Source organism: Herpailurus yagouaroundi, unplaced genomic scaffold (genome assembly GCF_014898765.1).
Source record: "Herpailurus yagouaroundi ecotype Mexico unplaced genomic scaffold, PumYag 202, whole genome shotgun sequence".
Classification (NCBI taxonomy): domain Eukaryota; kingdom Metazoa; phylum Chordata; class Mammalia; order Carnivora; family Felidae; genus Herpailurus; species Herpailurus yagouaroundi.
Genome location: NW_024412433.1, coordinates 1,874,575 through 1,887,902, shown reverse-complemented (window position 1 = coordinate 1,887,902; position 13,328 = coordinate 1,874,575). Strand labels below are relative to the sequence as shown.

General features: G+C 49.7%; 1 long non-coding RNA gene across 1 annotated transcript; it reads right to left on the bottom strand.

The window, feature by feature from the left end:
- Positions 1–592: 592 nt before the first annotated feature.
- LOC121014345 (uncharacterized) lies at positions 593–11,668 on the bottom strand. Its single transcript, XR_005783170.1, has 3 exons — positions 11,657–11,668; positions 10,443–10,450; positions 593–693 (listed from the first exon to the last, which is right to left on the bottom strand). It is a non-coding gene; the product is annotated as an uncharacterized LOC121014345 (long non-coding RNA).
- Between the last annotated feature and the right edge of the window lie 1,660 nt (positions 11,669–13,328).

Genomic DNA, 13,328 nt, shown 5'->3' with positions numbered 1-13,328 from the left:
GCGGCTGTTCCCCGACGGGCGGGGAGCGGGCCCGGTGCGCTCCGCCGGCCAGAGTCGTCCGCGCGCGGCGGTCCCGGGCCACCTATCCGCACCCAGCGCTCCGGGTCTGTGAGCTGCCGTGTCGGGGTGGTTTGGGCCGCGTGGTGTGGCCGCTCCGTGTCCCGCCGGCCCTGCAGACCCCGCGGGCTGCCCGGCGGCGGGCGCGGAAAGCCACCTGCGACCACCCCCGGCCTGTGTCCCCCCGCAGCAGGGTACTCGCCCTGCGGCCTGCGTGCGCCTCCCGCTTTCCGGAGTGGCGTTTGTGGCCCCGTGGGAGGGAGCACCCGCGAGGAGCGTGCGGGTGCCCGCGGGCGGCACGGGCGGGCTGGCACCGCGCTGCGACGGCCTCGGAGGGCCCGGGCTCCGTGGAGTTGTTTGGAAGGCGCTTCCTCCAGCCAGAGTTCGGCAAGGCACCTGCAGCTTGCGTGACGTTAGTTTGCTTCCGGAAAACTTCGCAGCTGGCAGGATGCTCAGAAACCTCGCAAGGTGTTTCTCAGCCCAAACTAGGGACTGAGAAAACTTGAGATCTTAATAATCAAAGTTCGTTAAATACGTTGTCTCATCACTAAAGCAGCTTCTTTCCTAGAAAGCAGACTCTAAAGAGGTAGATCATTTAACCCAAGGGATTTTTCCCCGCTCCAGTGCCACAACGTACTTACTGGTCAGGCTCCCCTAAAGTGACCCTGCACTCGCATTATACTGCAGCTCTCGCGAAGATACGCAGGCAGGTCCGTGGGAACGGGAATGCTACCTGCCTTGACAACGTGGTCATGACAGAAGAAAAGTCCATGGAGAAGTCTCCAGGGGTGATTTGGTCCTCGGAAGTCACCCACTAGATTGGGGGAGGAGAGGGTAGGCCTGCGCTGCCCCACCGTTGGCCGCCCTCGGTGCCCACCATCATCTAACAGAGACACGGGTACACCTCACTCATCCACTGAAACCTGGGCCTTTCCAGCTTTTATGGCCCAGATGTTTTTCCAGGAGAGAAAATTAGAAGGATTTCTGTTTTAGTGAAAATTAATGCATTGTGGTATTATTTGTAGTATAAAGAAACTGGTTTTGTTTTTTTTTTTCCCCTGTCAAATCTCCAGAACTTAAAATCAGAAAACAGGTCAGTTTGATTATCAATCTTAGAAAAATCCTAGAGGCAACAGTGGTGAAGCCTGATGGAGTGTCTGTGACAAAGCTGGCCTGTGGGGTGCTGGCAGAGATGTGTGGCTGCTTGTTTTGAGGGCCTCTCTCTTTAGAAATGAGCAGAGATTAGTGTTTAATGTTCTTGATCGTTGGCGCCTGGAGGGGAAAAAATGTAGAATTTTCAAAATGAAAATGTGCAATTTTATAATATATTAAATGTATTGAAATCATAAGTAATGGTTAGAAAACCTTGGACATGCTAAGTAGAGACGGTGTGTCATAAGATAGCTTTACTTTGAAGCGAATGGTGAATTTCAGAATTTTAAAACAGAAGTCATAGCTGAAGATCTCCACTAGCGACCTGGCCGTTGATAGAGGAGGTACATTTATGAAATGTTCATATAAGGTGAAACCGTCAGTGGCTGCGTGACATTCAGATGATAAAAATTAAGTTACAAAGTTATTTCACGGATTACTAAAAGTGTACAATAATCAGAAAATGCAGGGGAAATGGGTACAAGTCTACTAAAATTAATTTTACGAGTACAAAATGAGAGTCACATGCCTGAAGAAAGAGTCACATGGAAGAGTTCTGGGGTATAATCCAAGGGGGGACTAATTGGAAGGTAGAATTGCATTCAGAGAGATGAGCAGTCACATTGTGGTGTGCCAGGGAGCCTCGCCTCCGGTCCCCAGAGCGCCTCCAGAGGAGTGAGGCAAGAACCCCACTCACCTTTTCTGAAGAACATGGGAGCCTGAGCAGCTGCGCCCACTGAAGGAGACCACCCACGGCTGGTAAGGACCATAGAGTTCCGCACGATGAGAGGAAGGTCTCTAACACTGAAGCCGGGAAGGCGGGTGTAAAAACAGTCCAAACACCAGGCAACATCCACCTGGGGCTTCATACAAAGGCGTTTTACAGAGAGTCCCAAACTCAGAGGGTTTTGTTTCAGGAAGGAAGTGAATCCCAGTGTGAAATAAGGAAAAAGAAAAAAAATCCTTTGATCAAAAATAAAGACAACCCCAAAGACTCAAAAAAGAAAAAATCTAGAAGTTCAGCAAGGTGGCCAATTATAAATATACAAAAAAGAAAAAAAAAACCCAATAGCTTTCAGATATACATTCAATCAATAATTATAAATGCTACTATTTACCAAGCTTTGCTATATGGCAAGCATTGTGGTTGGCATTGTATATGCATTAGAAAAACATGACGGAAAGTTTCCAGTCACGTCAGCAAAAGAACATTATAAATACCTAACTGTAACATTAAACCCCAGTGGAAGTTCATGGGACTTGACAAGTGGTTGAATAGTTCACCTGGAAGAATAAACATTTGAAAACAGTCAAAAAGAAGAGTAATGGGGGAGAAAGTGCTTCCAGAAAACAGAACCTACTGCCGAGGCTCCGTAATGAAAGCAACGTGGTACCGGCTGAGATGGATGGAAAGTCCTAGAAAGTAAAGACGCATAACCCTAACCCTAACCCTAACCCTAACCCCAAGCAAACAAGCTGAGGTGTAGCCGGCACGTGTGCGTGGTCTGTCCCAGCTCCTGACGGGCAGCCTTCCAGGCTGGTCAGTCCCTGTGTCACAGCAATTGGCAAGTAGCTAGAACATCACATCCTGTAAGGATTTGAATATAAAGGCAGCTTTTCAAATTAGAAAGTGATGTGGTCGGGCACCTGCTCATCAGCTGGGGAGAAGAGTACAAAAATTGGGCTCCTGCCTCGTCAGATGAAGGTTCAAGTGTTAAACAAGAAAAGTCACGAAAGTACTAAGAAAAATCTGTTGCGGGCACTTCCGTAAGATTATGGAATAGGACACCGCCACCAATCGTAAAGGGAAGTACTGATAAATTTGACTGTGCTTCAGTTAAAATTTGGGGTACCATCAACAAAGAAATAGATAAATTTTAACTGTGGCACATTCATGCAAAGGAATGTTACTCGACCATTGGAGAGAATGAGCTGCTGAGACAGATAGATGAGCCTCTACAAGTCCCACAGGAAAATAAGACACTGTGACTCCATTAATACGAAATTCAGGTGCCAGCCTGAAGGATCCACAGGGATAGAGATCAGACGTCTGGAGAACATTTCAGGCCGAGGAAATGGCACACATCCCGATTGGGGTGGAGGGCACTTAGGAGTCAACAGGTGTCTGAACTCAGTGAATTTAAGAGTTGTGCCTTTCACGGGGAGATTTTACCTCAGAAGAAAACAACAGGGGAGGCAGTAGCTGCCCCAATTTGGGGGGCAGGGGTAGAACCTCCTTGTGCATCCAAACTATAGATCAATAGAGGACAAATCACTGGGGCATCTCATGTTGCATAAAGGCTGAATCTCCTTCACAGTAAGACAGCTTTCAGAGCTGACGCGAAACAAACGTCGCAAAAGCAGAGTCGTGAACAGCAAACACAAAAGGAGAATTGCCCAATAAACGCGACAGGATGTTCCATTCCCCGATAATAAAGGAAATACAGCACTTTCTCTGTTTGATAAAAGCAGTATGTGGAGAAATAAATGCTATCACACGTTAGCTGTGTCAACCGGTAGAAACTTAGCTACCGAAGAGGACACGTACATGAATCCTTAACGTCGTGCATGTTCCCTCACCTAATGATTTCACTTCTAGAAGTTCGTTATTTCGAATGAAATAAATAATTGATGTTGGTAAAGATCTAGATGAAAGATTCACAGCAACAATGATTGGAAGATACATTAATTCATGTACAGATCCATACGGAGGTAGGAATATCTATCTCCCAGTTTCCAAAAATAGGGGATTTAGTATTATGGAAAGAAATTCACATTAGAATTTTAAGTGAAAAGGAAGACTATAAAACATCATTACAGCATGGCACAGTCTTTATGGATGAATACATTTATAGACACAGCAAAGACAGGAAGACGCCCATCAGAATGTTCCCAGCGCTTCCTTCTGAGGATGCGGGAGACGAGACAGCATTGTTCACTTTTTGCTCGTCCCAGCTTTCTCAATTCCCCCAGTAAACGTGGGTTACTTGCGTATAAAAAAGAAATCTCTAGAGGGATATGAAATTAACTAAGGAAGCTGTGGGGCGAGGAGCTGAGGGGGTCAGCCGACCGGTCCCTGAAGTGCAGGGCTGGCCGACAGGCGGGGAGAGCCACTACCAGGTTTCAGATGCAAAGACGGGAGAGGGGTAGGAGCAGGGGAGCGGCCACTGTGAACCTCCGCCGGGGCTTGGATCCTCAGCCGGGCGGAGCTGACCTTGACCGGGCGGACAGTCCGAACCTACCAAAGATGAAGGTCTTGTTTGTTTTCGTCTCTTTTGCTTTTTGAGATAGTGTTGAGGTCACCGGCCTGGGGGAAGGACCAGGGGAGGGGGCCGGGGTGTGAGCAGAGGGGAAGATGTGGCAAGGGGCGGAGAGAGGGGGGCCACGCCTGGAGGTCAGGGCGCCAGGGAAGCAGCAGACTGAGTGAGAAGTGAGAAAATAACTTCGAGCACGCTGGTGTTTTGAGGAATCTAGCTGCAAACTGCCTTAGCCTGGGTCCCGCGCGGCAGAGTGTGACACGAGTCGCGGGTGCCAGCGGCTGCCCGGGAGTGCAATCCCAGGGCGAGAGCGATGGAGTGGCGTGCTAGGGGGCCAGGGACCAGGCCCGGGGAGAGCCAACGCCGGGCCGTGTAGCCAGCTGACCGGAACCGTCCGCCTGGGAGAAGGGGGTGCGTTTACTCAAGAGTTGCCGCCCGGGTGAGAAGTCCCCACACTTGCAGGTCAGGCAAGCGGAAATCCCGAGACGGTCCCGGGAGCATCAGAGACAGTTCTGGCAGGAGACCAAAGGCACTCGGGCCTGGAGAGGAGCCCTGGCGGGGGGCACCTGAGGAGCCCGTAGCAGTGGCTGGGATGGGAGCGGCCCCCGGAGAGCCGCACGGCCGAGCCAGGCATGCGGGCAGCCGGGAGGTTCGGGGTCACCTGGCGTCCCTGCAAAGTGGTTTGTAGCAGCCCCAAGCAGCCCCACGGAGGATAAGCCACGCGATCACCCAGCCAGTGCAGGCAGTGAGGAAGAGAGTCAGGGAGGCGGTATGGGAAGACGTGAGGGTGGGATTTTGTCTTCTCCCAGGGCAGGGGACTCCTGCCCGTCTGCGGCCACGGAGGAGGAGACTGCGCGGTAGCCCGAGATGGTCCTGGGGGGCACCCTGGAGGATGGGTGGAAGCTCCTGGCTGTCCCTAACACATGGTCCTGGGGCAAGGGGCTGGGGAGGGACACACTCACAGGTCTAAAACTTTCAAAAGAGCAAATCAGGCCAACAGACCGTTCCCTCAGATATGCCCCGCGTGTCCCCCTCTGACACGCTTGCTCCATAACTGGAATTTCAAGTCACCCCCCTGCTTCCCGTGCCAGAGGGGAGCCTCTGCCCCGGCTTGTCCCCTTTCTCTTCCTACCACCCGAAGGCACTTTGCTCCCACACGCCGGACACCCCAGCCCACTGCACTTGGCCTCCTTCGGCCCCGAGGGGGGCAGCCCGTGGTGCCGGCTGCCTTTGGAGGGCAGGACTGAGGAAGGGGCCCCTGCGTGGGTCCAGGAAAGGGGTTCTGACCACTTGGGCGGGGACTCACGGGCTCCAGTTGTGTGGAGCAGAGCCTTGAACAGGGAGCCCGGGCCGCAGACTCCTCACCCGGGAGAAGGATATGCTAGGGGAGGGGGTGGGCGCCGGAGAGCATGAGCCCAGGCCAGGGGCCGTCTTGCTCAGGTCTAAGGGAGGTGCTGGAAAGCCCAGGCAGAAGAAACCTTAAGCAGGAGAAGTCTCTAAAGGGCAAGGGGGAGTGTATGTACAGATCTAGACGTGCTCTCGGTGTGGGGCAGGAGGTGAGGGTCGCACCTTATTGTAGACATGGTCGCACCTGAGAAACGGGCCAGGACAGGCTAATCACAGCAACCAGCAGCACTGGACGTTCTGGCTACGAGCCCTGCGTGTTGGAAACGGCCTTGGTGGGCTACCGAACGGGAGCCAAGCAGGGATATAAGAAGGGTTGCTGAGTAGTGCCGAGGACCCAGCCAGAGTCGAAGGCAGTGTCTTCGTTGTGGCACAAAGCCGCGTGGTCTGTTTTTTCTGGTAGCTCTCGGGAGCCGAGGTGCAAAGAACCGTATGGGTGTATGATGCAAGATTGGCGGCTGGATGAGGACCGCGGGGTACTGGCCGCAGTAGTGGATGAGAGTCGTCACAGGGTGCAGGCTGGCTGGGGCAGGAAGGGGACTTGGAGATAGGAAGGTAGAGCGGAGGCATGGGGGCTCCGGTGCAATGCATCAGCAGGCTTAGTGGAAGGGACTGGAAGAGGGTGTGGAAGACGGCTGTCACCCGCAGCCTGAGATTTCAGTGGCGGAGGTCAGGGCCAAGTGCAGGGCTCTGGCAAAGGGGCTGACTGGTCCACCCGAAAACATTCTTGTCTCGGAAGACCTAAGAACGTACCTAAAAGGTAGCACTTTAAAACACACGTGGCTGAGTGCACAAGGAAGCAAGAGAAATCCCAGAGACCAAATCCGGGAAGGAAACAAAGATTAGAATAGGCTAGACTGGACATTTAGGAGGAAAACGTTACCGGCCTCTCAACCCCAGGGAGTGGGTTTCATGCCCAGCTGGAGAGCTGGCTCGGAGGCTCCTGTGTGAGACGTTCTCAAGCATGGCACCCTTCGCAGAAGGATGGGCTAGGAAGGAATCTGCCCCTTGGGGCGCAGACGACAAAGAGTTTTCCTGTCCGCCTTGGCTCTCAGGGTGGTGGGGCGAGGCTCCCCGAGGACTTGTTGCGGGGCCTGCCCTCGGTTGGATTTGAGTGCATACGACCCTACGGGATCGAGGAACCCTCAGGCCAACAAAGTCACATGGAGAGTAGTCCAGGTAGGGGATACTCGGGGCGCCCGGCAGAAGCAAACAGCTGTAACAAGGAAAAGGCCCTCAGCCCACAGAGAAAGCCTCACTCAAAATGAGCTCTCCACCCAAAATTATAAGACCCTGAAGAAGTATTTCACCATGGGCAAGAGTCCGCAGAAGAGTAACGATCAGGGTAGTATCTTCTCCCCACCGCCCCAAGACGCTGAGATAATATAACCGAGTTTAATACATATGTGCTAGATAGGTGTAAGGAAGTTAAGGAAGAATCGAATGTGTAACAAAAGAATGAGGCACTAGGGGGGAAAAAAAAAGATGAGTTTTTCAAAAAACAAACAAAACCTCTAGACCTGAAGAATGGAGCCATTAAACTTAAACATGCGGTGAGAAAGATCAGAACATAGAAACAACAGAAAATGTTATTCGCAAATGGGAAGACAGATCTGGGGAAATTATGCACATGGGGACCAGAGAGACGGGGGTGGAGGCTAACATCCCTGGGAGAGCCGTGGATCCACTGGAACCCTGAACCCGTCTTCTCCACCCCAGGGGGCCTCAGCCCCAGATGCCGCGAGAGTTGTCTGCTAATGGCTCACAGCTGCGTCCTTCTCCAGAGAGCTGTCCTTGGTCAAAGGGGAGTCACCTCACCTGGAAATGCTTGGGAGCGTACCCCTCCCCTTCCAGGGGGCCCTCCAGGGATGTCTGACTGACAGGGGTAGGCAGGGCCAACCCCCAAGGCAGGAGGCATGCTTCTGAGCCCCCATGGGACAGGGCTGAACCAAGGCCTGAGTGTAACTGTAACTTGCTCGGCTCCTCCCTTGCCCTGTCCCGCTGACCCTCCCTCCTCCTGAGAGAAATCCCTCAAAAATAACTTGCACAAGAATCCTCACCTCCAGCTGTGCTCCTGGGGCATCTGATCTGAACAGGGTATTTCAGGAGAAGAGAACGGAGGGACCACGTAGGAGTTCTTCCTCCAGAAGCACATCTGTCTCACCGTGGGTTGGTGGGGTTTGCAGGCCTAACCTGTGGTCATTTCGCCAGTCCCCAGGCATGGATGTTATCAATTCATGGTACACATTAATATTCCTTCTGTGGCCTAGCGGGGGGCCATGGCCAGTGGTCGTAAATGTTTCATATCTGCCTGGAAAAAGTTGTGTTTGCTAATTTAAGAGTTCAGAATTCTTTCAATATGTGAACATTAGTTTCAGCTTGGGATGGATGAACTTGGCAAACACCAGAGCCCCTGCTTTTGTTCCCTCACCTGCGGGGTAATAGTTATCACAGAAGGAAAGGCCGAGAGGAAAACCTCTCAATGTGCCCCCACTGCTCTGGCCAAGATGATAAGTCAGCTGCGAGAAAATGCTGAGCAGAGAAATTGTACATGCGCAAGTAAATCCAAGCGCATGCTAAGTATGAGCTAGAGCAAACAATGGCGTCAAATGATGGATGCTTTCTGGTGTCTAATAAAAAGGCAGAGCTGGTAAGGCAGCAGGGAACGTTAGAGTTTAAGCATTTTAAGATCCTTGTATTATCTGGGAATTTAACTTTAGATTTTGTTAGGCAAAAAGTGCGTCTCACAAACTTTAAAGAAGGTACTAAAAGACTTGAAACAGAATGGACAGCTTCCACGGCAGTGAGGGGCAGAGGAGAAGAAAGGAAGGAAAGACGGGAAGAAAAACCATCAGTCTGATAGAATGTAGGGAAGAAGAATAAAACAAACATGGAAAGAGAAGATGAAACAGAAAACCCAGAACAACACTTGGGACTAACCCGAAGTAGATCAGTTATCACAATGAATATAAACAGACTAAATTTTCCAGGTAAAGGCAGATTGTCAGTTTGGGTTGGGTTTAAAAATACAATCCATCTTCCTACTGTTTTTAAATGACAGCCCTAAACATGAAAAGTTATAGTCTTCAGGGGCAAAAAAACGGTGTTCTAGGTCAATACTAATAAAAGGAAGTCCCTGCTACTATAAGATCAGTTAAAATCGACTATAAAGAAAGAATGTGTTAGAGGCAAAGGTGATCACTACATAGTGGCAAGAGGGACAATCCATCAAGGAGCTGTATCAGTTTAAACTTGATCCGGGACAGAGGTTGCATTACAGAGCAGGGAAGAGGTGCTGCTAAACAACCGATGCTTGGACAAATGGTTGACCACCCTGAAAAAAAAAATTACAGTTCCTGTAATTTACAGTCACATCAAGCACATAAATATTCCAGAAAAAAGAATCTATATGTGAAAAGTGAAACTTTAAAGTTTTTTTTGTTTTTTTTAAATGCCTGTTTGTTTGTTTGTTTGTTTGTTTGTTTTTGAGAGAGAGAGTCAGAGTGCCAGCGGCAGAGAGGAAGAGAGAGAGGGAGACATAGAATCTGAAGCGGGCTTTATTTATTTTTTATTTTTATTATTTTATTTTTAATGTTTTTATTTATTTTTGAGAGAAAGAGACAGAGTGTGAGCTGTGAAGGGGCAGAGAGAGAGGGAGACACAGAATCCGAAGAGGCTCCAGGCTCCGAGCTGTCAGCACAGAGCTCGATGTGGAGCTTGAACTCATGAACCGCGAGATCATGACCTGAGCCGAAGTCGGACGCTCAACCAACTGAGCTACCCGGACACCCCTGGCAGGACTTCTTTTAAAGCAGGATGACACAGAACACAAAAGGCATAAACACGAAGGGAAATATTAACAAATTTGGCATCATTGTTCAACGGCATTAGCCATTAGGGAAATGCACGTTAACCCACAATGACATACCACTTCACACCTGGTGATGGGATCGAGCCCTGAGTTGGGCTCCTCACTAAGCATGGAGTCTGCTTGAGATCTCCCTCTGCCCCTCCCCCACTGGTGCCTGCAATCTCTCTCTCTCTCTCTCTCTCTCTCTCTCTCTCTCTCTCTCTTTCTCTCTCTCAAAAAAGAAAATATTCTTGGGGCGCCTGGCTGGCTTAGGCCGTTAAGTTCCTGACTTCGGCTCAGGTTATGATCTCACGGTTCACGGGTTCAAGCCCCGCGTCAGGCTCTGTGCTGACAGCTCCGAGCCTGGAGCCTGCTTCGGATTCTGTGTCTCCCTCTCTCTCTGCCCCTCCCCCACTCGTGCTCGCTCGCTCTCTCTCTCTCTCTCTGTCTCTCAAAAATGAATAAAAATTAAAAGAAAAATTTTTTAAAAGAAAAGAAAATATTGTTTATTATGTGAATCTTTTCAACATTTGATGCCCAAAATATTGCCATCACTTATAACTTAGACTGATGAGCAGACCTGTCTCCTCGTAATTTAGACGTCTGTGCAGTTACTACATAGAGGGCACCCAGGGAGGTCTCTCTCGTTGAATCCTCATGACAACATTACCCCACAGGTGCTCTTAGTCACTGTACTGGCGAGGGCCAGGCAACTCGGGGACAGAAGTCGCTGCCTGAGGACACGTGTCTAGACTGGGACTTCTGTGTGGGTAGGAGAGGGGTGGGGACACAAATCTGTCCTCTGTTCACTGCTGTGGCCCCAGCCCTCAGCATACTGCCCAGCACGGGTAGGCACTCAGAGCATCGGCTGGGGGGATTATTCTAGAAACATCTATGAAGCGATGATGGTAGAGACTGGACTCGGGTCTGGCTGATTCAAAGCATTCGCTTTTTTTTTTTTTTAATCAGCACCATAAATCTGGCTATTTCTCTTCTTCAACCCTGACCCATTAGGCATTTTCTTTCTAAAATGTAGTAGAATAGGAATAATTAAATAGTCGTTCCTTTATTGAAGTGGAAAATCACTCTCTGCTCCATACACCAGAGGTAGGAATCATTTAGAAACAGTTTCCCCTTCTGCCTGATGCACAGCTTGGAGCCTGTGCTCGGGGGGCTCGTGGGGAGTCTCCAGTCCTCACCCGAGACTCCCTCCAGCCCAAGCCTCGCAGCGTGAGACCCACCGAGCACGCCTTGCAGCCGCCCTGCACTACTATAGAAACGTAACAATAGGGCATCTGATTTTTAATTTTAATTTTATTTTTTCCCTACTAAAATATTCGAGTGAGAAACATTTGGAGATTTATATTCAGGGCACAAGACCAAATGGCGTCTGAAGCATTTCTTTGTTACATATAATTAATTTTTCTTGGCTTTTTTCTCCTACATGGCAAAGCCAGATCTGTACCATTCATCCTATTTATAGGTGAATATTTCTCTTCCCCAAAGATTCTCAGCAACAGTCACGGAGATGTCAGAAGGGAGAGCTCGGGTCTGCTTCCTGTCTGCCCTGTCTTCACAACGTCAAACAGAGAAAACACCTGAACAGGCACTCTGAGTTACTGGCTTGAATTTTTTAAAACAAACAAACAAACAAACAAACAAACAAACAACAAAGCAGCCAACAACCAAAACCCCACCGGCAGCTGGCCTCCGTCTTACCGAGTGAGACGGACTGAGCTGGTTCTGTGTGACTTCGAATGGTCAAGTGAGAGCACCCTCCAGCAGCCGGAGGGGGGCGACGGGGGTGGGAGATGGGGGCTGGCACAAGGGAAGTATTGCTTCTGCCTTTTCCTTGTGTTTTTCTAGAAGAAAAACCTCTTTGCTTCATATATCCATCTACACACAAAAACCACCCCACAATTAGAATCTCAAGAACTGTAGGGAAAGAAAACTTAAGAGAGAATGTTATTTTTCCAATAAAAGATACATGTGATCTGGCCCCTGGGTGTTGGTTTTAAGTGGAGATATTGACTTCCAGCTGACTGATGAGTGCAACATCTTTCTCCTGAAATATTGATGGTAGATCACACGAAACCACAAACTATCTCCATAAAGCACATCATTTCTAATCCTAATGGTGTTTTCTTTCCTCTGGATGACTGCTACATTCATGATATGATGGCTTTATTCTATCTTGGGGAAAAACTTTTTACCATACTGCTAAATTAACTTGTCAAAAGGCTTCAAACTTCGGAAGCTTTTACAGCTCAATTCAATGCTATTATTCAAGATTGAATGGGAAGGGCCGTGGACTGTAAAAGCTTGCAAAAAATAAATTTCACAGGCTTTCACAGACTGAGTGAAATACTTACCTTTTGTCCAGGTTGTATATCTTTATTGGGGAGTCTCAGAATAGCTGCATTTTGCCTATAAATCCTCGCTCTTGCCCTAAAAGACTGTGCGTCTTGTCTGTTGCCCTTGAAGGTCCTATGCAACACATGTCCTCTTGATAACAATTCATCCCTCCAGAGCACGATGGGGACTGGAGTGCTCTCCAAAACATGGGGCAGAGGGGAAGACAAAGGCTGCCAGCTCCCGGAACGATCCTTGAATTTTTTTACTTCTTTTATTCTCAAAACAGATTCACAAGGGATTTCATAGCCAATTACTGCTCCCAAATGCAAGCCAACGGTGGCGGTCCTTTCCAAGGGCTGTGTCTGGATGGGGGCGGGGGGAGGCACATATAAGGACATGGCAGCGATCCCTGTCAGCACTCTAACTGAGACGGGGCCATTTGGAACACCAGGTGAAGCACAAATGTCCAACGTGAAATGGGGTCTCCGTGCCAGACTCCAGAATGCTCAGACCACCAGGTAGTCAGGTCAGTGCCACGAGCCGTGCGTGGATCCATTGGCCTCACGCGGTTGCGGCCCGTGACTGACATTGAGCAAGCTGCTGCTGTCTACCTGGGCATGAAGCGATTCCAGCCGTGGGATGGGAAGACACGTGGTCTGGTTCGCCTTTCCTGTTTACATAGAGCCTCTGTTTTCACCACATCGCTTCCCAAGCAGATGCCCTTAGCGGATGCCGGGATCGTTTTTGCTCTCTGAAGCACTTCGTAACGATGGGAGACTACTCTGTGGTCTTGTGGAGTGAGTTTCTAAGATGTCCTCAATCTGTAAAAATGTATTTCAATGCCAACTCCACATGCTCAAGGTACTCATAAAAAAAAAAAAAAAAAAAAAAAAAACAAAAAAAACAAAACCAGCAAAAAAACCATGGAGATGTGTGTGCCTGTACCCCGAGACGACAAGATGGTTGGAAGGCCGCGTATGTGTCCAGACACCCCGTCTTTCTCACGTGTAAAGGCAAGTTGAAACGCCTTGTCTCGATAAAGCCTTCTTGCTCCCTCGACCGGAAGAAGTCTCTTGTCGCAGCTTTTTTGGGAACGTAGCCTTCTTTTCTTTCACGCCCAACGATTCCAGTCGTGTGTGATGGTGACGTGCACGCATGCATTCCTGCTCTCAGACTAAGTGTCTGTTCTCCCCCCTCCCAACACCCCTCCCAACAGCGCACACCCGCCTTATACCTCTGGGAGCGCGGCCTGG